The 16,499-nt window shown below is 38.6% G+C and overlaps 1 long non-coding RNA gene across 1 annotated transcript; it reads right to left on the bottom strand.

Moving 5' to 3' along the window:
* Positions 1-13,868: 13,868 nt before the first annotated feature.
* On the bottom strand, positions 13,869-15,207 carry LOC119784460. Its single transcript, XR_005280935.1, has 2 exons — positions 15,077-15,207; positions 13,869-14,940 (listed from the first exon to the last, which is right to left on the bottom strand). It is a non-coding gene; the product is annotated as an uncharacterized LOC119784460 (long non-coding RNA).
* Positions 15,208-16,499: the final 1,292 nt, after the last annotated feature.

Genomic DNA, 16,499 nt, shown 5'->3' on the forward strand with positions numbered 1-16,499 from the left:
GACTGTACCATCCATTTCAATATACAGTTGGGGGTTTTACAATAAAGGCTACTAAGCAGTGGACACCTCTACGGCTGAAATGACAAGCTGTAGTTGACTGAGTTCTCTTTTTTCAAATATAATAATAAAAAAATCTCTTAAAAACTGCTCAGACTTATAATCAATGACTGTAGGTGTGTGTGTGTGTGTAACTCACTTGTGTTACTGTAGTCCCAACATTTACTCACAACCTTGTATATTAAGTTTTGTGGGCAATGCCTCCTGTGACCTGTTGAGGTGGACAGATCCTGTCTACTGCGTACCAGATTGTGTCCTTACCTAGTGGTGAAAAGTGTTGTGCATTACTTTGACCTCCACTGCACCTAATGAAATATAAAGTACAAAGACATGACTGGTTATGCTCTTTAATCCTAATGGCAAATTAGAATGAAAATAGCTTATAGCAGAAACAAACTGTATATTATAACTAAAAATTTAAATATCTCAGCTTCAGCAACATCTGACCGATCCCAGGATGTTGATAATGTTCATTTTTGACCATGCACTGTTTGCCACCAAGGTCCTCTGGGATGTTATCTACTGGACAAAGAGTCCCTCCACTTGCAGAGTTTGAGGTTTAGGTTGCTGGTTTAACAGATACATATGCATTTTGCACATTGGCTTGAAGTAGTTCTATGTTGCAGAAGCATCTGAGGATCTATAACAGGTGGTGCATGGAGTAGTACCATCACCTGATAGAGGATAGATGAGCCTTTGATGGTAGGCAAAGTAATGTAACAGCATATTTAAAAATCAAGTCATACAGCATCTATAAAATATAAACTCTGATGAGCTTCATTTACTAAAAACAGGGTAAATGCCAAAGAACTGGTTGAAAATCGATGACATGGGTGGTGGTTACGTTTAAATGTTACCATGAGTGACTTCTGAGTAAATTTCGAGTTTATTTCTGAATGACTACTTTAATTCCTTTTGGATGCTCCCTTCAGGGTTTGCCACAGCAAGTCATTATAACTTTTGCACAACTTGACTCCAGAGGGACAATATCTAATGCAAAATTGAAATATGAAAACTACACTATGGCTCTTGACTTTAACTGGGTCACTTTACCAGATGAATACGTTTTGACCCTGACAATTTTATTGACACTTCAGCTGGTGAACTTTGACTCCCAGGGTTCAATTCTTTTGCAGCCTCTGACAGTTTTTTTGTTTTGTTTTTTTCCCAGAACTGTCCCATATTTATTCTCTATGCTTCATCTCACCAGGCTTGATCAGCAATTGCTTTGCATCTCTATAACATGAGGGTAGTTGTAAGAGATTTCACTCTGCTGTTGTAGTGTTCTGGAACTTGTGTAAAGGGTTAGATTTGAACCACACATGGCATTGTGTGTGGACCAAATAATTTAACCATTCTCCTACATGTTTGTAGTGTCCTTTGCATGGCATGTGGTAAATCTTAAACTTGTAGCCCCTCAATGTTCCTTCAAGGCGTTTTGGTTTTATTTAGTTGTGGCACAAAAGAGGAAATTATAAATATGCATGTTACTGTTTTTGTATTTGTTTACTTACTGCATTTTTAACATACTGCATATGTTTATCTAACACATGAAAGTAAAATAAAATATATTGAATTTGATGGTTTTAACATAACAAAATGTGAAAAACTGTAAGGCTTCTGAATATTTTTGTAAATCACACACAGTATGTCTGATTCAGCAGACAGCTTACAGACCCCTACTGCTGTAAATTATTCCTTTGCACTCCCAGGAACACTACTCACATCATGGAGGGTAACAAATCAATGCTGGGAAGTTGGAAAGATTCATTTCTTGAGATTCTGTCATGTAGGAAGGCTGCAAACCAAAAGTAATAAAAAAGGACTCAGTCATTCTGCTTATCTGGGGCTTTACTCATCATGCGGAAGGAAATACACATTTTTACATAGACAAATGTCTGTTCATTACCTTCTGGGTCTTGTCTGGCCACAATCAACTCACCTTATTTCACAAATAATGTGCACCCACTCAATGTTTACCTTATTCTCCCTTTTAGTCCTAGCATCTTTTCAATATCACATATTGAACCTCAGCTGTCTCTTGCATTATGTCAAATTGCAGCGATGAACAGCCTATTATGTGACCTATTTATCTGGGCCAATTCTGCTGGCTCACTCAGCCCAATTACTTTGCTGCAGGAATCTAGTTTGTTCTCCTTCACATTCTTTTATGATTAAATCAATACTGTCCGAGAGGCGGAAAGCTCTTCTCTTTGCGAGCAGTCACAGCAGCACCTTGTGTTACATAGTGTAAGAGAAATTGTAATATTTTTTACCTTATTTTTTAAATATTTGTGTTTCCATCTGTTGGTGAACAAGGTCTTTTTAGTGGGGAGATGTTTAATGTACTGCAATGCGAAACTGAGCATTATTTGCATTTTTCTGAATGCTTAGCAAGGAATGCTTCATGATGTCGGTTCCATTTACTTATGAAGTTGTACCAGTGCATTTTCCGCAATTGAGCCGTCAGGGGCTGTCAGTCAGGTGAAATTAACGAGTGTGCTGATTGTGCTGCTGGTAATTACAGAGTGCAGCTGGAACAGTGCTGTGTCAAGCCTGGGAGGCATTTCAAGCTTACGTCTGTCCTTTCTCCCAAACAGTCAGGTCAAGCAGTGTATCTGCAGAGAATCAAGAAAAAGAGAGCACTGACCAAGCAGCAGGAATGTTTATACTGTTATAGAAATCCCAAAAATTTAGTTATTGATCGTAGATCTAGTCACCATCCTCCAGGAAGACACCAAAGTGTGCAGTTAAGGTTTCAAAGAGTGTCAATAACAATCCACTTAATATGTGGAGGTATCAGGACTATTGTGGTTCACAAGTGCAGCTATTAGCAGGTCAGCCACAACCCCAAATTATTGAACATCTAACAGCTTGTTTGCACACTTCAATTCTCCATGATTCAGTTTTGAACATCTTCTTGAGCCAGAGGTGGAGTATCTGCCAGCTGCACTAAATGACCTCCACGTTAAGGATGATAACCAGCAACAAGATTGCACGCCAAAACAAGGTATCTAATCAGACCCTGAAATAATGTGCTAACCAACTCTTGCCATCCTCAACCAGTCGCTGCAATGTTTTTTATTGCCCCCGTCTGCCTTAGGTCCTTGTGCCTTTGCTGAAAAAACAAAAAGGACATCAAGGACACCATGGAAGTCGCCCTACAGAGGGTGTTGTCTTGTTAGCACCTTACACAGCCATGACTCATTTGAAGAATCACAACATATATGTTTGAATGATATTTGCTAACTTCTGTTCAGCTTTATAAACCGTCCGTCCCACAACAGACCCCACAACCTGGACTTATCCTCACCACCTTTTTACTTGATCAGTGACCTCCTCACCAACAGGCCCCAGGCGATGAGGATGGGGGAAATTCACATCTATAACACTGATCCTCAACACTAGCACCCTGCAGGATTTTTTTCTCTGCATTGCCCTCTTTATTCTCTTTACCCATAACTATTCTGTTAACCACACAAGGAGCATGGTTGTTTAGTTTGTAAGCAACACTAACACACATGTAACGTGATGTCCAGCTGGGTGTTGGGTCTTTTCTTGCGTCAGACCAAGGTCCTGAGGAAGAGAAAAATAAAAAAAGGTTTCTGGTGGTTTTAAAGGTGCTGTGGCTAGAGGATGTGATTTCAGAGGGATGGACTCAGATTACATCCATAATCTGATGCTCTGACATGGGAGTTGTAGTTCTGGAACGGGAAGTTGTAATTCTGATCTATAACACTGCACAACACTGCACACATGGGAATGTTGTGGAGGGTAAGGTCCACATAATGTTCCTAGGTATTTCCTCTAACCACTCTTGGACTGAAAGGTCAGAGGAAACTAAGTAGGCCCTCAATGGCTCTTCTTTCATAGAACATCAAAACAGACTGTTCTCTCTACTCAGCCCTTTTTAACTTATTTGGGGCCAGGATTAAAAGCTTACGATTTCACATCATGTCAGCTTGGCATAGCAGCTCCACAGCAAAGGACAACAAGGACATATCTCAGCCTGCAAAGACTGCATAAGAGAAAGTAAGATCCCATCTCCTGGATCTGGAGTCAATTCATGCTGTACAAGGCCATAACATTGCCAGATGCATTGTCAGATGATTACATCCAGAACATCTCCATTATTCACAATCTTTTAGTGTGTTCACTATTTATCCTGCATTTTATTCATACCAGTTACTCTTTCTGTCTCCCTGTCTATTGTATCAGCTAGTTCCAATTGTAAATAATTATTTTTTTTAGATACAGACTTACCATAAACACAATTTTGTATTTTTCTGTAGATTTCAGCTTTTGTAAACAATATATACAATGCTTTAAAAACATCCAATGATAGAGACTTTTTTTTACCTTTTTTTTTATTTAGGTCCATTATATAATTAGCTGGACGTGAAACAACTAGCATATCAGTTACTTAATGTTTAGTTACATAGATTCTAAATTATCTGACTTACATTTGAATATTATCAGAGTAAAAAAATAAAGAATATGACACTTTTTCTTCATTTACATAAGGCTTGCAAACAAACAACACCACATTTATATAAATTCCCTTCAGAATTAAATATTTCTTTATCGATTTTGCAGTTTTTTATTTACTTCCGAGCAGAATTATTATTTTTTTTTCTTTATTGCTGACAGCTATTAAAAACAGGCGATGCTGGAGTACAATCCAAGGTGAAATGCTTGCACAGTCAGTCCATAAGGCCCTATTTAGCAAATGGCTTGGCTGCTTGGCCTCCAATGTGTCTTTTAAATAAAATAAAAATGCAATAAGGGACTATATAAATGTCCTCAGCAAACTCCACTTGTTATTGAGTTAGATTCACTGTCTAGGAAGACATTTTTTTTTTAAAACCAATAGATTAAATCTTCATGAGGTTTTCACCAGCCAGATGTGAACCCTCTACATGAAGACGGTTGGTAGGAACATACCCTAAAAGACTAAAGGCTAATATTAATGCAGTAAAAGATGCACCAAAGGCTTAAAACTACATGTACTCCACAATTTTCACATTTTATGTCTGAGAATTTGTATTCCACATTTCATTTTGCTTCCACTCTCAATTAAGTATTGCTTTTCTGTTGACATGCAACATAAAACCCTCTAAACATGTGTTAACTTTTGCGGTTGTAACATCAAAGGCAAAATGAAATTATTATATTATTTCTCATTAGAAGTACTACAATATATTACAATAGGTTTCCAAGTTTGATTGGTATAAGTATATCATCTTAATGTCGTAAAACATAAATAAAAAACATTTATTTCCTCATATGTTGGATTTCATTGACTACTTTTAATTTCTAAGTTCGTCTGTGATTAATAAACAGTTTTCTGTCTCATGCATCTAATTCAAAGACAAACTTTCTGAGTAGCTCATAGTAAAATGAATAGATGCAGAATATAAATTGAATAGTACTTGCTGATTTTTTTTTCTTCTTAAAAGTATCTGGAATGGATGCCAAAAGTTTGAACAAGGATCCAATATATTTTTGTGTAGTTTCTGGTCATTTCATGTGGATGACTCTCAAAATACTAGTTGTCAGTTGTTCTCTAATCAAGGCTTGGTAAACAGCATTACATTAAGAGGCGCATCATGATTTGTTGCCATTAAAGCAAATATATGCAGGGGTTGTCTTGATTAGTTATGGGGAAATTATTGTGCTGTAGTTCTCTTGAAATGGATCATTTTAGTGTGAAGAAAGGCAGTAAAAAGTCTGAATTAGAGACATTTGACAATATAATGGATTAGCTTTGTAATGTACAATAACATATGTTTAGGTAAATAAATTAACAGCCACAGAGTATGAAGATAAGCAAAACTATTTTGCTTAGTCAAATTCTACCATCTTGGTTAAAGTTATCAATGCTTCTAGCAATTTTTTCTGCAGATAATCAGTTACTACTTTGCTGGTTTCCTTGTGCCTTAGTTTCGCAAATCTGATGTTTTCACCCTTCTGATTAGTAAATCGGATTAAATGCTAAACTTTTTCGGCAAAACAACAATAGGCATTGATCTGAGCACAAACATAAGTCAGGCCTTGAATACAAATACCCACTTAAGATGAGCAAACCTTCAAGAGAACACACCTATGCTCACAGGCTGCTGACTACGTGTCCTCCGCCTTTATGCCAATCTTGCAGAATGGTCAAGTCTCTTAAAAGTATAATGGTGGATTTTCACCAAATTTTTTAAAAGACCCGCCCCCTCTGCTTTAAAAAAGAAAAAAAAAATGCACATGCACAACCCGCTCCTGAGGGGGAACGTCTATTTAACACGTGCAAGAGTGTGCACGAATCAATTTCTCCTCATGCATGCTTTGTTTAAAAGTTGCTGTTTGCATCGCTCATATGTGCTTACTTTAAAAACGATTTACATTTTTTCCGGTATGTCAGACTCGCCAATAGTTAGTGAAAAATGGGGACGAGCATGTAGGACGGCCTTAGATATTCATATCACTAGAATGATTGACAATTAGGAGGACCACTTATTTTGATGATCTATCTGGAAAAACATTCTCCACTATAACTTTAAGTATTCTCAGGTTCTCTTCTATTTCAAACACTCCATCATCATTCTAGTGCTCATGAAACTTATCATCACAAGATTACATTTCTGTAGACGTTTGACATTCATGTCTTTAGTTATTAAATAGACTGCTATCAAACCATCTGTGTGACATCACAGGTCTTCTATGGATCCTTTGTAATTTGGCGTAGTGGGCCAAAAGTTTGGCAGATGATACAGTAAGGTTTATTTATATAAAACCTTTCTCAGACAAGCATCTCAAAGTGCTGTACAATATGAGGCATAAAACACATATATACAAAATACATGAATAAAAATTAGTCTAAAATGCTTGGTTAAAAAAGAATGTTTTAGTTGTTTATTTAAAATCAACCATGGAGTTTACCAAATGCAGGTAAAGTTATAGTCCATTGCACAGTCTGGGTGTGAGAGCTTGGGAGGACCTAACGCCTCTCGTCCTAAAACGGCTTCTTTCAGACTGTGAGAAGAAAAGTGAGGCTGAATCAAGTCTAAGATATAAGATATAGCCTGTCAATGCAGGGCTCCAAAGGTTAGGACCAGAATTTTCAATTTTGATAATCCAGCACTAGTGACTGGCCTGAGAGCTGGTCCTATTGTCAGGTGAGCAGGTGATTCTGATGGGGAACAGGGTGGAGCTGACAGGTGTGTTGAATTCTGAATAAAACCAGCACAAGTGCCAGGAATCAGACCATTTTTCAATATTTTTTTTCCACAAGCAAAACCCATCCCAAATTGTAGTCAAAGGTGGTGTTTAAAAGGAGGAAAAACAACAGATGTTATGTAAAAGAATTTTGGTTATAAGAAAATAGGCAAACTTGTGAATCACAGAAGCAAGAGGTCACTTAGCTCAGATAAAGAAATCAGACAGGCTAATGAAGAGAGTAGTGGAGAGTTGTTGGAAGGCAATGGCGAATAGCAGTGAAAACAAGCGACACAGAAGTTGTGCGGTTATAAAGCTGCTGTGGCAGAATAAAAGCAGGGAAGCTGAGGAACAAACTAAAAAACACAAATAGAGGGGAGCTTGAAAATATCTATTGAGCAAAAGAAAATAATCTAAAAGTAATACAATTTAAATGTATAAAACACTGAACAGAAACACAAATTTAGGAGCTAACACTTTAATAGTACAAAAACGCCCTTGGATATAAGCATCAAGGGTATTCTAAAACGAACCCAAAGACCTGGGTAGCATGACAAGTATGATTTTTAGAAAGCATATAAAATCTAAAAAAACATATCAAGTGATCTGAAAACACATTTGAGCCTTTCTTGGAAAAAGGGGTCAATGGCTTAAAGTCACAGCTTCACTTCAGCTTAAGATTTGTGTTATATAATTCTTTCTCCATCTCCTGATTCACATCTATCAGACCGCGCTCACCCAGCTGTCTATTCATGCAGTTCATGTTGCAGTCATGGGTGCTAGGCTGCTTGTTTTTATATGTGTATGTGAGACCATCAAGCTTACATAAGTGTTGTTGTTTTTTTTTATTACAGTAAGACTGTTCCAAGATGACGATCGGAGAAGCATTGTCAAGGATTAACTGATGTATTCCCTATAGGCTCATCCCTACAACCAGGGCAATGGATATAGACTTAGCTGTGCAAGAAACATAAAAAAAACAGTGTCATTCCTTTTCTCTCACTCTTTTCATTATATTTTTTTTGTATAGCTGCTACTATGCATTACAGTTTTTGCACCCAAAAAAGTCATCACCGAAAGGTTTACAATGGCTCTTATTCTTCTTTGTCCACATTGTTTGTCGAGGCTTTTTTCACAAATTCAAAAAAAAAAAAAAATTATGTGAACAACTAAAAGTTTTTGCTGTGATGAAATCTGAAATCCTGTATTTTGACTTTTTTTTTTTTTTACAGCTTTACCAGTTCATACAAATATAATAAACGGTGCTAATAAATTGGCCATGTAACAATGTTGGCATACAAAAGCAAGCAGCAATTCTTTTGATACTGGAATTACAAGCTACTCTGTATTCTGTTCACATTTTTGGCACCCTCTGATAAGTAGTTACAAAATAAAAGAGAAAAGGTAGAAACTTTTTGGAATATTGAAATTGTTGTTTTTAAGTACAGTAAGCAAACTATTATGAGTGTGATAGCAGTTGATGGCTGAACAGACTGGTAAATGGCAGAACAGGCTGGAGAAAGATAGAACAGACCGTGACAGGCAGAGACAGAAGCCAATAAGTATCCTCTGATTTTCAAGGTGAGCACAGGAACACAGAAAGGCAGCACACAATTACTGGAATAAACATACAAGCAAGGAGAAAATCTGGCGGACACTAATAGAAAAAGACAGGTATTAATACGCCTTATCACCACTGGAAGGAATGAGGTTGACAAGGAGAGAAGCAGGAAAATCTACTCACTCTAATTAACAGACTGGAGCACAAGGATTATGTTCTTCCGGGGCTAAGGATAAAAACTGCAAATTAAACAAATGCAGTAAACAACTTAAAGGAATAGTACACCCAAAACATGATTAGCCTTCATTTTCTACTCACCCCCATGCTGAACAACACTCTGGAGTACTTTTTTGATATCTCAAATGCATCTGGAGATCTGGGAGGCTTCTTGCTGTCTGCTGACATTCAAATAATGGAGGTCCATGGTGCCCGAGACAGAAAGGTCCATAAAAGTCCACAAAAAACGTGTCAATATTCCTCCATACTGCTCGTCCAATGTATTCCAAGTGTCCTGAGTGGGTAGCATCCAGAATTTACTCGAAACGAAGTCATTTAGAATGTTTTTAGAGCATAAACAGTAGTGTATAGGATTTCCTGAAAGCGCGCACATGCGCGCTCACGACGCTACGGAAACCGGCAGACCAAACCAGATGAAAGTGCGCATTCAGCGTCTGCTCTGCCAATAATGCAAGCGTAGATGAAGAAATGTGCTGTTTACCTGTGCAAAGAAAGAAACAACGAAAGAAAAATGTCTGAGGACTTCAGTGTTGAGGAAGAGCATGAGTTCTTTGCCGAGCTGAATGCGCTGGTTTGGTCTGCCGGCTTCCGTAGCGTCGTGAGCGTGCATGTGCGCGCTTTCAGGAAATCCTATACACTACTGTTTATGCTCTAAAAACATTCTAAATGACTTCGTTTCGAGTAAATTCTGGATGCTACCCACTCAGGACACTTGGAATACATTGGACGAACAGTATGGAGGAATATTGACACGTTTTTTGTGGACTTTTATGGACCTTTCTGTCTTGGTCACCATAGACCTCCATTATTTGAATGTCAGCAGACAGCAAGAAGCCTCCCAGATCTCCAGATGCATTTGAGATATCAAAAAAGTACTCCAGAGTGTTGTTCAGCATGGGGGTGAGTAGAAAATGAAGGCTAATCATGTTTTGGGTGTACTATTCCTTTAACTTCTTAACTTTAAACCCAAGACTAAGAGGGTGTGTACGTCTTCACGTGCCACACAGAGTACATGGGAAGAAATTATGTATTGTTATAACATTTTGTGAGCTTGCCTGTAAATGTCCCATATAGGTCTATTTGTCCTGGGAAGCAAATAATTGTATGCAACCATATAGCTCCTATGTTGTAGGTAGGAACATTAGGAGGTCAGTATGCTACATGAACAATTAATAGGAAGCACCCCACCTCCTCCTCCTGACCCCCTTTCTTTCTGCCTGTGCTATTAAGAGTACACTTAGATGACAATGTTTGATGCTCTTTCACTTTGGTTGAAGTATCCTCATTAATTTGCCCAATTCATCTAAAGAATCTAAAGAACTAGATACAGGTTTAACCTGTACAAGGAAAATTATGTTTATTAATTTCTCAGGCCAGGTCTCTAAAACCAAACTCTTTATGCAAATTACACATGCTGAAGGTCAGCTCTTTGGTTCTTCTGATTACTATAATCTTGCTTAGTCACCAAATAAGTGTGGCAGCCAAAACTTTCAGCACTAACTATTGTGTAACATTTTTTTCATATTATCCTGTCACAGTGATTACTCTCTATAACTTGCATGAAGTCAGCTCAAACTATATGGATGGATGCAATTGCCACAAATGTTAAGCGAATTTTACCAATGGGGACTTCTGTGTTTACTCCCATATGACAAAATAGAAAATGGCACTTCAACCCACTGTACTAATGGCATAATTTCGACTGTACAGGGGTTACAGTTTACAGGTGAAAATAGGCTATAACTCAAAGGAAATATTAAATAATAAATATATCAAAACCATCTCTCAGCTGTTGGTGGACAGCAGATTTATATAATTCTGTTTTCTATTATTAGTTTCATCCATCCATCCATCCATCCATCCATCCATCCATCCATCCATCCATCCATCCATCCATCCATCCATCCATCCATCCATCCATCCATCCATCCATCCATCCATCCATCCATCTTCTTCCGCTTATCCGGGGTCGGGTCGCGGGGGTAGCAGCTTCAGTAGGGAGGCCTAGACGTCCCTCTCCCCAGCCACTTCGGCCAGCTCCTCTGGGAAAATCCCAAGGCGCTCCCAGGCCAGCTTTTTTATTCCTCTATGTAAGAATACCCCACCCCCTGATGATATAGAGAAAATTTAGCAGACCATTTAAAATCTGTCGGTAAAGTTACTCCTATAATTTATATTCTATGTTGTTGCCATCGCTTCTGATATTTCTCTTTAAGAAAATAAATAAATAAAGCAATAATACTAATAATCCCCAAACTACTGCCGCGTTGTTCAGAAAGATATTACATCTACCTGTTGATCTCCGTAAAGCAAAAATATTATTCATAGATCTGTATTAATAAACCGGTTTAAAATAAGTTGCCCATAATTTTTCATTGTGAATAAGAAATCTGGTGTGTCAGTTCACTTATCTTTTTTTTTTTTTCATCTGTCTTGTCCGATGATCCCATGACCTTCCATCAACCCATCACTGCCAGTGTTCTTTTCTCGTCCAAAGCAGTGGGCATCCAGTCATTTCCTTAATGTTCGCATCTCAGCAGCTGCAAACCATCCCTCCTTCTGTAGTTTAGGAGCAAAGTTAGTCTCTGTGTCCCCTGTAGGTTAATCCATCCTGCGACTCAAGAAAGAAAGTGTCCAATGTCTCTCCAAACAAAGATCCATTGTTCATTTTGAAACATTCCCATCCGTAGTGTAGTCAAAACTATTCAAAAAAATTTAACATGCGTGCCACGTCTTTTTTTTTTTTTTCATAAAGGCTAAGATGTTAGTAAACAAACAGAAAACAGAAAACAAACAAACATACAGACACAAACAACGACAAACATGTAAGACAACAAAAAACCCCAGTGGTGCCTCCGACTTCTCCAAATAGTTGTTGGTTCATCTTGTCATTCGTTAAATGCCTCTGTCAGCATGACTGCTCTTAATGGGGGCGCAATTCCACCCCAACAAAAGTCTGTGAGCTTCAAACCACCACATCAATCTGTACCTCATAGCTCATATCAGAACCAGAGAGGAATTAAAACAAACCCAGACCTCACCAGAATGGCCTTCAGCCGGGAACAAAACATGCAGCCACAATCTCTACACCCTGTCTCTGGCATGCTGCGTTCTCACACCATCTCTCTAATGTCCTAATCCATGGTTCCGATCCAGTCCAGTTACTAACCAAGTCAGTCCAGTCAGTTCGAACCTATTCAAATCCTCCTATCAAAAAGTTTTCAACTATCTTAACCCCCCTCTCTCTCTTGCTGTAGTCACTCTCAGCCAAGTTGTCCATTTCACATGCCAGAACTTCTGCAGCTGTTGGGAAAATAAGGGTTAATGCACATCTTAAACAAAACACAATGAAGGATGAGACTTTTGTCAGCCTGTCCTGGAAGAAAAAATGTTAACATTTAAGGATTGTTACAAACACAGCCTGAAAAAGAAAAAAAGAACATGTTTAAGCAAAATGATCTCCTGATCCTCCTTAAATGGGCCTCTGAATAATCCTGCCTGCTCCCTGACAGCCGCACTGTCACTCTCTACAAGCAGGGAAAAAGTAAATGACCCCTCTGGTTTGTTACCAGGAAAAAGCAATCAAAAAATTCATCAATTAGTCAATAGTTAATCACTTCATTCACAGAAATTTGTAAAGTTAGCAGAATTTAACAAGTCATGCAAAGAAGGTAAGGCCCAGATGAACAGTGAAAAGTGTTAGTGTTAATAATGATTAGAGAATCAAATTAATCAGTTCGTGCTTAGGCAGTTTCCAAGCGGCATTATACACAGATAAAAATACTTATGGATAAAAACTGAAGGCTGAGAAAACCCAGGGTCAGGTCACACCGAAATTGTTCTTAACTCTCCAGTCTTGTTTATAAAAGTTGACCCCCCTAATCTGCTGAGCTCCTGCGGGTATCTTGGCCATATGCTGTGTCCAGTTCCAGCTCGAAGTGTGATTTATCCTGTCCCTAATCAATCACTAATAAAATCCTAATGAGAGAAAAATGAAACTAATCAATCTCTAATGCAATTCTAATGATTGAAAATGAAACCACCTTTAAATTAAAATCATGTAATGCCCCCGTCTGAAATTTTTAGTTTCCCAAAAAGTAAAAACACCCACTCCCATAATTACTTATATATTTAATTATTATTTTTTTTTATCTATAATCCATTAATCTAGAGTATCTCAGCTGCACTCCACACTCAAAAATTACCTCACACCTTACAGCAGCAACCTGCTCTGGTCTTGTCATGGCCTCTCCTAGGTGGGGCCCCTGAGCAACATGTTTGATACGATTACCCTTCTGTTATGCCCCCAGTGCTCCTTCTCAATCCTGTAAAAATGCAAATCATGTTAATGTCACATCAAAAAATATTCTTAATCATTCCCAACTTGACCACACACATTCTACCTCACATGCATTCCACATTTAGGACAGACAGACAGACATTGGCCACATAAAGTTTGTTTAATCCATCAGTATCAATTTAGATTTATCTTCTTAGAGGATTCTTTCCCAATTTAAACAAAAATCATAATCTTTTCACCAGTCTGGTCTTAAGACCTCTGCACCAGTGCTTTTCAGCCTCATTTTAGGATCCTTGTTAAACTATATGTGCACATTTATGGAAACCTAAGATTTATTTGCTCACGTTAGACACCAAAATAAGTTTTCACACCCAATGATTTTTAATTCTAAACGTCCCCCAAAAATGACATGTTTGAATTTTCAAATATGAGAACACCTCTAAGGGGTTCTGAAAAAGTGGTATGTTTTGTTTTTCTCCTGAAAATCCCATTACCCGTGTAGTTTTTTGGCAGGTGGGCACATAAAGATTCATGGGGCTGTATCTGGCCCCCGTATTAACCATAAAAGTACAGTTGCTGCCCTCAATCAAAATATCTATCACTGCTGCTGGAAATTTCTCAAAAACTACCTCCATAACTAAACAAATAGTGGGATCCCGGCCTCCCTAGTATTGCTGCATTGACTTCCTTTCTCTAATTCTTACTGAACCCGCACATCGATCTTCTTTGCCCATTTCTCCCCTTCTCTATCCAACTCACCCTCCATTTCATCTACTGCTGTCTGCCTCTCTTTTATCCACTGAACTCAACCGTCCTAATTTATCTATTTGATGTAACCCACTCTATTCTGAACAGTTGACTGAGTAAAGATCCATTTAATCCACCTTAGAGTATCCTCAGTGATCAGTGTCTAATTTATATTCACTTTGCTACAGTTTGACAAACCTAGCTTGTGTGGTCTAACATTTTCAAATATAAGCTCCTGAATCAGTCACTCTAAATGCAGATTACAATACCATTCTAGTGTAGTAATTGGTAGATGTCTTTAAGGTAAAAACTGCTTCTAGACTCCTGGGCCCTGCCTCTGCTGTGACCGGCCCTGTGCGCACTCAGTCTCTCTGTGTCTTCTTTTTCTTCTCTCTCCTGCCTCTAAGTGAACGGCTGCTCTGTGTGATCCACCTTCTGGAGCTCAATGTTGGGCGGGGGTTTACAGCACTGAAAATGTACTAATTGATCTTCTTACCTTTAAAATGTTCATTTCAAGACATCGTAAATTGTAAATATATCAACCTCTTATATTTTAAGCTTTCCTTTCCATTTGTATCATATCTTCCTCATTGCTATCCGTATGTGGCTTCCTCTGCTCATCTCTCCCTCTTAGACTGTCAGCTGCCCCTAGACTGTGCCCTTCATGTTCTGTGCCCATGCTATCAATTGTTGACATTCGCTGAAATGCTTTATTTACCGCCTCCTCTATTAAATCTTGCATCTGAAACTCCTTTCGTACCTCTTGTCCCAATTCTTCCTCTGTAGGCCTTATTTCACAATTTATCTGACCGTCACGCAACTCCATAACAGGCATCTGCACACATGGGTTTGATGGAATCATTGCATCACCAGCCTTACGAAACATTTCTCTGACACCTTGGTGTGGACTGGGGTCCATAATAGGCTCTGTTTCTGCAATATTAGATGTACTCATTAAAGGTTTTTCTTACCCTCTGAAGTGTCGAGTGCCTGCTCACCTCCCTGAGCCCCGTTTTGCTCCACCTGTTCCTGTTCAGGGTCCTTGTCAGAAAAATAGTTACTAAAATTGAACTTGGTTTGTCTAATCAAATCCAAAAGTTTTTTCCTTCTGGTGTTTGTCTCGTCCGAACACACCAGCACCAGCCATTTTTTCACGAGCTTGTGACAGTCTATTTTTTAGTGTATCCAAATAAAAACCACGTTGTGAAGTGTTTGGAGGGGGCCCCTCTAATTCCCCAAACATTCAATTTTTTCAACCCATTCATCAAATTTTCTAATGTGGTGTTCTGCATCCTTCAATGGATAACTCGCCATGATCATATTTCTCCCTTTATCCAGACTCGCTTTTAACGAGGTGTTTCTGGATTCAATTTCTAGTCCACATGCATCCATCTTTCACACCTTCCGTTCACACAGTGTATAAAATTAGACCTCGACGTCTTACGTGAGATCCCTCGGTGCTTTAAACTTTTTACCTATAAACTTCAGTGAGCCGCTTCTCTGCTAAGGAAGTGCGTCCGTCAAAGAAATACGTCCGTCAGTGAAAAGGAAAAAAGAAAGGAAATTTAGAGAAAAGAAAAGATTTAGATATAGTTCCGCCTAGTTCACTCCACCAACTTTTAGGATTAGACAAACAAGTTACCTAATCCGGGCATCAGTCTCTACTAGTTTTATGAGGAATATCATTTTATCGTCTCTCTCTTTTCCTTTTATAAGAGAAGGAAAGAGAAAAACACCTCAAAGGTCCGTTCCAACCTGATCCGCGCCTTATCATCAGTCTCGGTTTTTCGTAAATGTCCTTATGGGAGGTATACTGGCAAACTCTAGCCGGCTATGTGACTGGTTGTCTGTGCGTCTGTTTTCAGAAGTGCATCTTTCGTGTCTGCAGGCAGACCGGGAATAAAATCACCGTCCCTTTCTGCATGCAGAAACCGTTGGGCTTTCCAACCAACTTATCCTAGTGAGTAGTATAGTTCTTGAAGACGTTTGCGCAGTCGCCTTCAGTCGGACTTTCAACCGCTACCCCCAGCAGAACGCACGACTTTCTTTCTCTCTCTCTCTCCTTTTTCTCTCTTTTTTTTTTTTATGTGTACACGTTCGCAATGTAAAAAAAAAATAAAAACCAACAAATACAACAAAACAAAAACCGCAAAAACAAAAAACTAAAATCACTCTGAGCAATTTCTCTGTCCTCTTTTGCATAAAAAGCTTCAGCTCACTTCAGAAAATCACAACACAGCCAAAGTGTTTTAACAGTAAAAACACTGGAGATATTTTGTAATAAGGAATCTCCTCACCTTATCAGTTGTTTCGGACGCAGGCTGTGGAGCTTTTTCCATCGGTGGCTCTGTTGTTTTGCTTCCAGGTCACGGGCGGAAACACCAATTTGTTAAA

Source organism: Cyprinodon tularosa, unplaced genomic scaffold (genome assembly GCF_016077235.1).
Source record: "Cyprinodon tularosa strain WSP-4 unplaced genomic scaffold, ASM1607723v1 ctg227, whole genome shotgun sequence".
Taxonomy (NCBI): Eukaryota; Metazoa; Chordata; class Actinopteri; order Cyprinodontiformes; family Cyprinodontidae; genus Cyprinodon; species Cyprinodon tularosa.